Source organism: Sorghum bicolor, chromosome 7, assembly GCF_000003195.3.
Source record: "Sorghum bicolor cultivar BTx623 chromosome 7, Sorghum_bicolor_NCBIv3, whole genome shotgun sequence".
NCBI classification, from domain to species: Eukaryota; Viridiplantae; Streptophyta; class Magnoliopsida; order Poales; family Poaceae; genus Sorghum; species Sorghum bicolor.
The window spans coordinates 43585762-43595218 of record NC_012876.2 but is presented as its reverse complement, the minus strand read 5'-3'; positions in this window follow the sequence as shown (position 1 = coordinate 43595218).

The following is a 9457-nucleotide window of genomic DNA, read 5'->3' as shown; positions in this document are numbered from 1 at the left end:
CATATCCATGATCTCACCAAATATGTTATCTTTCATGGATGAATAGAAGATGTTAGTAGCTTGGTAGTCGAGATGTAGACATTTCTCTTGTGCTTGAGTTAGATTCTCTTCATCCAACACATGAGAAAGGCCTACATCTACCATCCACCACATTTGAGGAGAAATAAACTTAAAATTGCATGTCATCCAATTTCTCCACTCTGCAAAGTGTGTGCCATCAAAAATGTGTGGACACTCAACATCTAGCCCATAAGCCGCCATCCTCTCGGGTCGGTAAAGACCACAAATGAGAGACCTAGCTCTGATACCACTTGAAGGGTCAAGATGGCGGACTAGAGGGGGGTGAATAGTCCTTTCTAAAACTTATCGCACTGGCTAACCAAAATAAGTGCGGAATTAAAACAATCGGTCTAGCCAAGACTACATCCCTGTATCTAAGTTCTCTAGCACCTTGTAAAAGATCCTAAACAAGCAAACAAGGTGCTACCTTAGCAAGATCTCACCTAATCAATTCTAGGAGCAAGGTCACACAAACCTATGCAACTAGTAATTTGCAAACTGGGGGAGCTCCTAAACAAACTAGTGAGGCAAAGCACACAAAGCCTAAGCTCACTAGCAAGCTCAATAACAAGGCAACCAATGCCAAATTAGAGAGCGCAAATTACTTAGCTACACAAACTAAGCAATGTGACTAACAAGGTTACACAAACCAAATTAGTCACGCTGTTGACACCGTTTTTGGGCACGTGTCCAGGATGGCAGGATAGGGTGGCAGTACAATGCGGGTTGCTGATGAGGATGGTTGCCGATGAGGGAGAGGTTGAATGTGACTAAGTCCACAGGCAGTAATATGGTGCCGATGGCTGGGTAAAAAGGTCTGCCGATGACTATGGCAAGGGGATTGCCGATGACGCGAAGGAGGAGTCCGGAAGCTGCCAGTTGTCATCTGGAGGAGTTTCGGTTTGTCACGAAGGATAGTTTTATTATTTCCTTAGTTATTTGCATCGTTTTGTATACGGATTCCGTGTAATTTGGAATTCGAATTCTAATCGTGTCTGGTCGTAGCTCTTTGAGCAGGGTATAAATATAAACCCTAGGACCTTGTAATCAAGATATCAAGAAATCAATCAAACACACGTTTTTACTCATATTCCAGCATCTACTTTTCGACGACTTCGTCATATTTTTTTCCTTTTATTACGAGTTCTTAGGAATTCGTCGACTTAAGCTCGGCGTGTTCTCGAGTTCCGCGTGAGTACCTCTTAGCCGTGACATCCGGGCGCATCGCTGTTGTCAGGACTAAAGTATTCGAGTTATCACCTTTGCCGATAGCAAGGTCAAATCGGCTGGCACGCCTTAACGTTTGAATCGGGTATTAGCCCTTTGTGTTTGCAGATCAGTTTTGCATCAACACATCTTTTGGCACGCCCAGTGGGACCGATTCAGGATCAAGATCAACATGTCGATCTCTGACCTCGATCAAGAGAACGTCATCCCCGTGACGGAGGCCAACCTCAAGGATGAGCAAAAGCAAGCTATTGCCCAAGCCATGGAAGAGTTCAAGCAGCAATGCCTGAGGTCTTTCAGCATAAACAGGAGCGGCGAAGTGGTCCAGAAAGATGCACTGCCGGCACCACGGCAGGTCACCTTTGACGCCAATCCTGGCAAGCTTCAAGACATGGTCGACAATGCCATCAATCGAGCGTTGATTAACCAAGCTGGTGTACTGTCTAATACGGTTTTCAACGCCGTGGCAAGAACTTTCAAGGAAGGACAAATCCCGCCAGATTATGTGGGGCCCTCTCATCATCAGCCAACGGCACCAGAGGTCACGGCTCCATCGGCTGCCTTGACGAATGCAAGTGCGCAGTCTGCCGTCCCTCCAAGTACATTGGGGACTACTGACGCACTATCTATGCCGATGGCAACCAACCCACAAATTTCAGTTGGGCAGCATAAACTGACAACAGATATGTTGGCATCGGCAATGTCAGGGTTAAATCTTCCTCCCAACTGGTGGGGTTATGGTATGCCTCCAGAGTTGACGCCGGGAACATCACAAATAACTGACATGAGGGGCAAAACTCCTATGACATCGGCACCTCCCAATGCGCCGGTGAACCAGAGTCCTCAGTATACCACAACTACTACCGCACGGCCTTACACTAGGAATCCTCAAGATTCAATGTTCCAGATGCCCAACGCATCGGCAGAGTCAATGCTGATGCAACAGAGGTCTATGGCCCAGTCGGGGTATGTCAATTCAACGACGGTACCCAATTACCAATCATCGGCAGCACCTATGCCGATGAACGCTAATAATGGATGGCTTGGACAGCAAGCCTTTCCACAATCGCCCCAGCAGGGTTATCAGACTACGGGGTTCCAGCAAGGGCAGGTTTATCCCGGGTTCCAAGGTCAGGGAATTCCCAACCAGCCAATAAATTTTGGACAGCAACTCGGAGGACAGCCAATCGGTGGATAGCGGTTTGGTAGTCCGCAGATTGGAGGACAGGTGACCAATACAATGTTCCATACAGGTCACGTCCCGAACAGACACGTGGAGGTTCGCCACCAAATGCCAGATCCGCAGCCGCCTCATCGGCAAGATGCCGATGCGTATTGGGCCGATAAGATTGCCGAAGTAATGAGGGAACAATTTGGGATAAAACCCAAAGTCAACACTTATTCTTATCGGACACCGTATCCTCCAGCGTATGATTTGATCCCGCTTCCACATCGGTACAAAGTACCGGATTTTACAAAGTTTTCCGGACAGGACGACACATCAACCATGGAGCATGTCAACAGGTTCATTATTCAATGTGGAGAGGCTGGTAACAGGGACGAATTGAGGGTTCGTCTATTTTCATCATCATTGTCTGGATCGGCCTTTACTTGGTTCATATCATTACCTCCCAATTCAGTAATTACTTGGGCCGATCTAGAGAAGCAATTCCACAGATACTTCTTCTCGGGGGTTCATGAGAAGAAGATCACTGACTTGGTCAAGTTGAGGCAACGAAATGATGAGTCGGTTGAGGGATTTGTGCAGAGGATACGAGAGGTCAAGAATAAATGCTATAGCCTGGTTCTGGATGATCGGCAGCTAGCCGATTTGGCTTTCCAGGGTTTGTTGCCACATATCAGGGATAAGTATGCCTCTCAGGAGTTCGAAAGTTTAAGTCACTTGGTGCAGAGGATATATGATCAAGACATCAAGACTTTCGAGCCTAAGAGGGCATGGAATAAGAAAGTCTCATTTGTTGATGAAGCAACAAGCTCAGATTCCGATGAAGAACCAGTAATCGGTTTGGCAGAGTGGGTAAAAAACAAGAAGCCGATGTCTTGTCCTTTTGGGCAGAAGGAACCAGAGAAGTTTGCCTTTGACACCGCTAAGGCCGATAGAATATTTGACTTTCTACTTCAGGAAGGTCAAATCAAACTGTCACCTAACCACGTGATCCCGTCGGCAGAAGAGTTGAAGAGGATGAGATATTGCAAGTGGCATAATGCGACTTCACATGACACCAACGAGTGCAAAGTATTCAGACAGCAGCTGCAATCGGCTATAGAGTCAGGGAGAATCAAGTTTGACAGTTCTAAAGGCCAGAAGCCGATGAAGATAGACCAACATCCTTTCCCGACAAACATGTTGGACGCTAAGGGGAAGGCTAAGGTCTTAACGTCGGAAACAGCTGAGAAGAGTGCATCGGTAGATCCTCAGCATCAAGTTACTACTGCCGATGCAAGAAATAAGGGCTTGGTCCAGGAAGAGACTAGCTCGGGAAGGCCTCCTCGGTCTGGTGTCGTCATAACTCATAGAAGGCCACGAGGAAATTGGCAACAACGGGAAGATCGGTATCGGCGCCAGCAGGAAGATTATCGACGGGAAGAAGAAAGACGCCGACAGGAGTGGAATCGGCACAGGGATCATTGGAATTGTCCATTCTTCATCCATTGTTGGGAGGAAAATATCAAGCTTCCTACTGTCAGAGACTGCCCTGAGTGCAACGGTTATGATCGGTACGGTAGAACCGATCGGCGTTATCATGATGATGAACGGCGATTTAATGGGCCAATCAGAGGAAGGGCGTCAGTTCATGATCGGCTGGGGGGCAGGCTTAGCGTTCACGATCGGCTCAGTGACCGTGTCCGGTATTTTCCCCGGAACCAAGAGGAGCTCGAAGGAATGGCTGATGCGCGGGTTCCCGATGAATTCATATTTTGCAGGGATGCTAACATGCATCGCATGGAGTCAAGAGAGAACCAACGCCCGACGGCGAGGCAAAGGCCACTTCCTCCATGGTGCCCTCAAGGATTAACCAAGACACAGAAAAGGAGGTTGCAACGTGAAAGGCAGGAAGAGCTAAATAAAGGAGAGAACTCTGGAAGTCGGCAGCCGTCAGACACTAAGAGGGAAGGTCCATCGGCTGGCGTCAACATGGTCTTCATGTTGCCGATGGAGTTTCTTGCACCAGCTAGTGACGATGAGTTGGAATTTTCTGATCAGATAGCTCAGTTGGCTCTGGATCCGATGACGGCTATCTTTGAGAAACCTGCCGATGACGAGAGGCAGCATCTTAAGGCTTTGTTCCTCAAAGGAAGGGTTGATGGGCAGCCAATGACTAAGATCCAAGTTGATGGTGGAGCTGCTATTAATATTATGCCGTATGCAGTATATCGGAAGCTTGGGAAAGGGGATCAAGATTTGACCAAGACCGATATGATGCTCAAAGACTTTGAGGGAAACGTGTCTCCAGTCAAGGGGGCGATATGTGCAGAGTTGACCATCGGCAGCAAAACCTTGCCGACAACTTTTTTCGTGATCAGCGGAAAAGGTGCATACAATTTATTATTGGGGAGAGATTGGATTCATGCCAATTGTTGTGTCCCATCTACAATGCATCAGTGCTTGGTTCAGTGGGTAGGTGACAAGATTGAGATCGTCCCAGGGGATTCTTCTTATGTTATCGCATCGGCAGAAGCGGATACTTATGAAAGGACTAGGTGCATTTCAGGAGAAGTTTGGGAGAAAGATTTTCTCAAAGTTGCTGATTATGAGATTCAACCGATCCAAGCAGTCGGTTCTGACGACGGTTTTTAATGGATAGATTCGCCGATGATGGAAAATTAGGCCAGGGGTTCACATCGGCCGATGATTTGGTAGAAGTAGATATAGGTAGTGGTGATAAGCCTAGACCTACTTTTATTAGTGCTAAAATAGATCCTGAGTGTAAGCGACAACTGATTAGTTTGTTAAAGGAATATAAAGACTGCTTTGCTTGGGATTATACAGAGATGCCTGGTTTAGACCGATCAATTGTCGAACATCGGTTACCCATCAAGTCCGGATTTCGGCCACATCAGCAACCAGCCCGCCGATGTAATCCTAACATTCTACCTGATATTAAGGCCGAAATCACTAAACTTATTGAAGCTAAGTTTATTCGGCAGTGTCGGTATGCCGAATGGATTTCCAATGTTGTTCCGGTTTACAAGAAGAACGGGAAGCTTCGGGTGTGCATTGATTTCAGGAATCTCAATAAAGCTACGCCGATGGATGGATACCCAATGCCTGTCGCCGATCTACTGGTTGATGCTGCGGCTGGCCATCGGGTTATCAGCTTCATGGATGGTAATGCGGGTTACAATCAAATATTCATGGCAGAGGAAGATATTCCAAAAACCGCATTCAGGTGTCCTGGTCATGTTGGACTATTTGAATGGATAGTCATGACTTTTGGGTTAAAGAATGCTGGTGCTACTTATCAAAGGGCTATGAATTTTATATTTCATGAGTTCATCGGCAAGTTCGTAGAAATTTATATCGATGATGTAGTGGTTAAGTCTGGAGATTTCTCAAAGCATCTTGCCGATTTACGAAAAGTGTTGGAATGCACAAGGAAGCATGGATTAAAGATGAATCCCAACAAATGTGCATTTGGCGTATCGGCAGGGCAGTTTCTTGGTTTCATGGTACATCAGAGGGGTATTGAAATTAGTCGAAGATCTATTGATGCCATCAATAAAATAGTGGCCCCTACCAATAAAACTGAGCTCCAATCCTTGATCGGCAAGGTGAATTTTATCAGAAGATTTATATCGAATTTATCTGGGAGAATTCGTGCTTTCAGTCCTCTTCTTAAATTGAAAGCCGATCAGGAGTTTGTTTGGGGAGAAGAACAGCAGTTGGCTCTGGACGAAATCAAAAAGTATCTAGTAAATCCTCCAGTTTTAGTTCCACCTCAACAAGGGAAACCCTTCAAATTATATTTATCTACCGATGGATCGGTTATCGGTTCAGCTTTAGTTCAAGAATTTGAAGGGAAAGAGAGAGTAATTTATTATTTGAGTAGGAGCTTGATTGATGCTGAAACCAGGTATTCGGCCATTGAGAAACTGTGCTTATGCTTATATTTTTCATGTATCAAGCTGAGACATTACCTGTTGTCGGCTGAATGTGCTGTTGTTTGCAAAGATGATGTGGTTCGATACATGCTATCTATGCCGATTATGAGTGGTAGGATCGGTAAATGGATTTTAGCGTTGTCGGAGTTCGATTTGCGTTACGAATCGGCTAAAGCAGTCAAAGGGCAGGTCATGGCCGATTTTGTGACTCAGCATTGCGGTCTAGTGGAAACCTTGGAAATTGCACCCTGGACGCTCTTCTTTGATGGATCTACCTGTGACCGGGGGGCAGGAATCGGCATTGTATTGGTTTCTCCCAAGGGGAGGAAGTATGAGTTTTCCTTGCCGATTGTTGCTACATCAACAAATAATCAGGCTGAGTATCAAGCTCTGATCAAGGGATTGGAGTTGTTAAGAGAAGTTCGTGCCGATGCTGTTGAAATATTCGGGGATTCCATGTTGGTTATAAATCAATTGGCCGGAAGCTATGAATGCCGAAGTGAAGTTCTCATAACCTATTTCGAGAGAAGTACGCAACTGTTAAAGGAATTCAAGAACTTCCGATTGGAGCATGTTCCCCGATTGCATAATGAAGACGCTAATCGGTTAGCCCAGCATGCCTCAGGATATCAGCCAATGATTAATGCGACATCGGCAGTCAGTGCCGGTGATTGGAGGAAAGAAATTATCGACTATCTAGAAGATCCATCCAAAAAAGTTGAAAGACGGGTTCGATTTCAAGCGACCAAGTATGTGCTCCTTGAAAATGAATTGTATTATCGAACTATCGACGGAATTCTTCTCCGATGCTTGGGTGATGATGAAGCCAGAAGTTTGATGGGGGAAATCCATGAAGGAGTGTGTGGAGCGCATCAGTCAGCTTTTAAGATGAAGTGGATGATTCGAAGGAATGGATATTTTTGGCCAACCATACTTGAAGATTGTTTTAAATATTTCAAGGGATGTCAAGGTTGTCAAAAGTTCGGTAATATCCAGAGAGCACCCGCATCGGCTATGAATCCTATAATAAAACCTTGGCCGTTCCGGGGGTGGGCCATCGATCTGATCGGCCAGATTTATCCACCATCTAGCAAAGGGCATAAGTTCATTCTAGTTGCTACTGACTATTTCACTAAGTGGGTCGAAGCTATTCCTTTGAAGAAAGTCACATCGGCCAATATGATTGATTTTGTGAAGGAGCATATTATTTACCGATTTGGGATTCCCCAAACGATTACTACCGATCAGGGCACCATGTTCACGTCGGGGGAGTTCGATGAATTCGCAATCGGTATGGGAATTAAAGTGTTGAATTTTTCTCCTTACTATGCTCAAGCCAACGGGCAGGCCGAAGCATCTAACAAAGGAATTATCAAGCTTATTAAACGAAAGATTGAAGAAAATCCTAGGCGGTGGCATACATTGTTAAATGAAGCACTGTGGTCTTATCGGATGGCTTGTCATGGATCAACCAAGGTGTCACCCTATCAATTGGTGTATGGACATGATGCAGTGTTGCCTTGGGAGATTAAGGCTGGATCTAGGCGATTATCTTTTCAAGATCAATTGGCTGCCGATGATTATGCCACTTTGATGACCGATGAGTTAGATGATTTAGCAGGGCATCGGTTAAAGGCTTTAATGAGTATAGAAGAAAATAAGAAGAGAGTTGTTAGATGGTATGATAAAAAAGTAAAGGCTAAGGAGTTTGCCGATGGGGATTTGGTATGGAAGTTGATTTTGCCAGTTGGGACTAAAGTTCGAAGTTTGGGAAGTGGTCTCCTAATTGGGAAGGTCCTTATCGGATAAGACACTCAGCTCCTGGTAATGCCTATATTCTAGAAACTCTCGAGGGAGTTGAATTTCCCAGAGCATTAAATGGCAAATATTTAAAGAAGTACTACCCCAGCATATGGGTCGACGCATAAAAGTTTAAGTGCCGATAACACTCCTATCGGCTGGATTTAAATGTTCGAGGGCAGACTTAATGTTTCAAAAGATGCCGATAACAGTCTTATCGGCTAGACTAAAAGCTAAAAGCGGAAAAACAAAGGTGTGTTGCCGGTGAAGGCTTCAGATGTTCAGCAGCGCTTGGATTGCTGATATGGCGCGCAGCCGAATCTGATTGGCTGTCTCTATCTCTTTGATATCATCATCGGCAGAACCTTCTATCGGCCTCAGCTTCCTCTTCAGCTGCAGCGCTTTGCGACCATGGACGTTTCGTTCTTGTTCAAGGTGCTTGATGGTCTCCGGCAGTTGACTCTCTTCTTGCTGGGCTTGGGACAGAGCGTCATCTACTTGCTTGAGTTCGGCCAGTAGAGCTTCTCTTTTTGCCGATAGATCAGACACTTTCTGCTTCAGTGCATCACCTGAGGACTTTAAGGTGCCGATGTTCTTATGTTTCTCATCGGCTAGGAGCTTTTCTTTCATCATCTCCTCAGAAAGCTGGATTTGAGCGGCTCTATCGGCAAGGCGTCGAGTGGCTCTCTGGTACTGTAGCTGGCGGCTTTCTAGGTGTGCAGCATGGAAGAGTGTCTCTTCAGCATCGGCAGGAATTTGGCCTCTAAGGGTCTTGAACAGGGCTTTGGCTGGGTTAGAATCGTTGACCAGTTGAGTTGTGTCTTGATGAAGTATGGCCGATAGCTCTTCCAGCTTAGCTCTGGTTTCTGCCGATACGGTTCCAACTGCCCGAGAGGAGCTTGCTTCCTCGCCTTCTTCTTCGAAGATATCAATGGCAAAGGAGAATAAGCTGTTGGGAGAATCTTGTTCCTGAAAATGAAGATGAAATAAGTCAGTTTTATGGTCAAAACTTCGGCAGACGGTACTGGTGGAAAATTGGATGACTTACTTGCTTCAAGGCGATTTCTTGCCTTTGACTCAAAGATGCCGATGGAGCTACAGGTTGATCGGCAAATGTTGCCGATGGAACGATATCGCCTGAAAGAAGACAGGAAGGATTATGAGACTAAATGAGAATAAGTTTATCGGCGGAAGTATTGTTGAGATATGTTACCCGGAGGAGAGAGAACAGCTGCCTGAGTCGGGG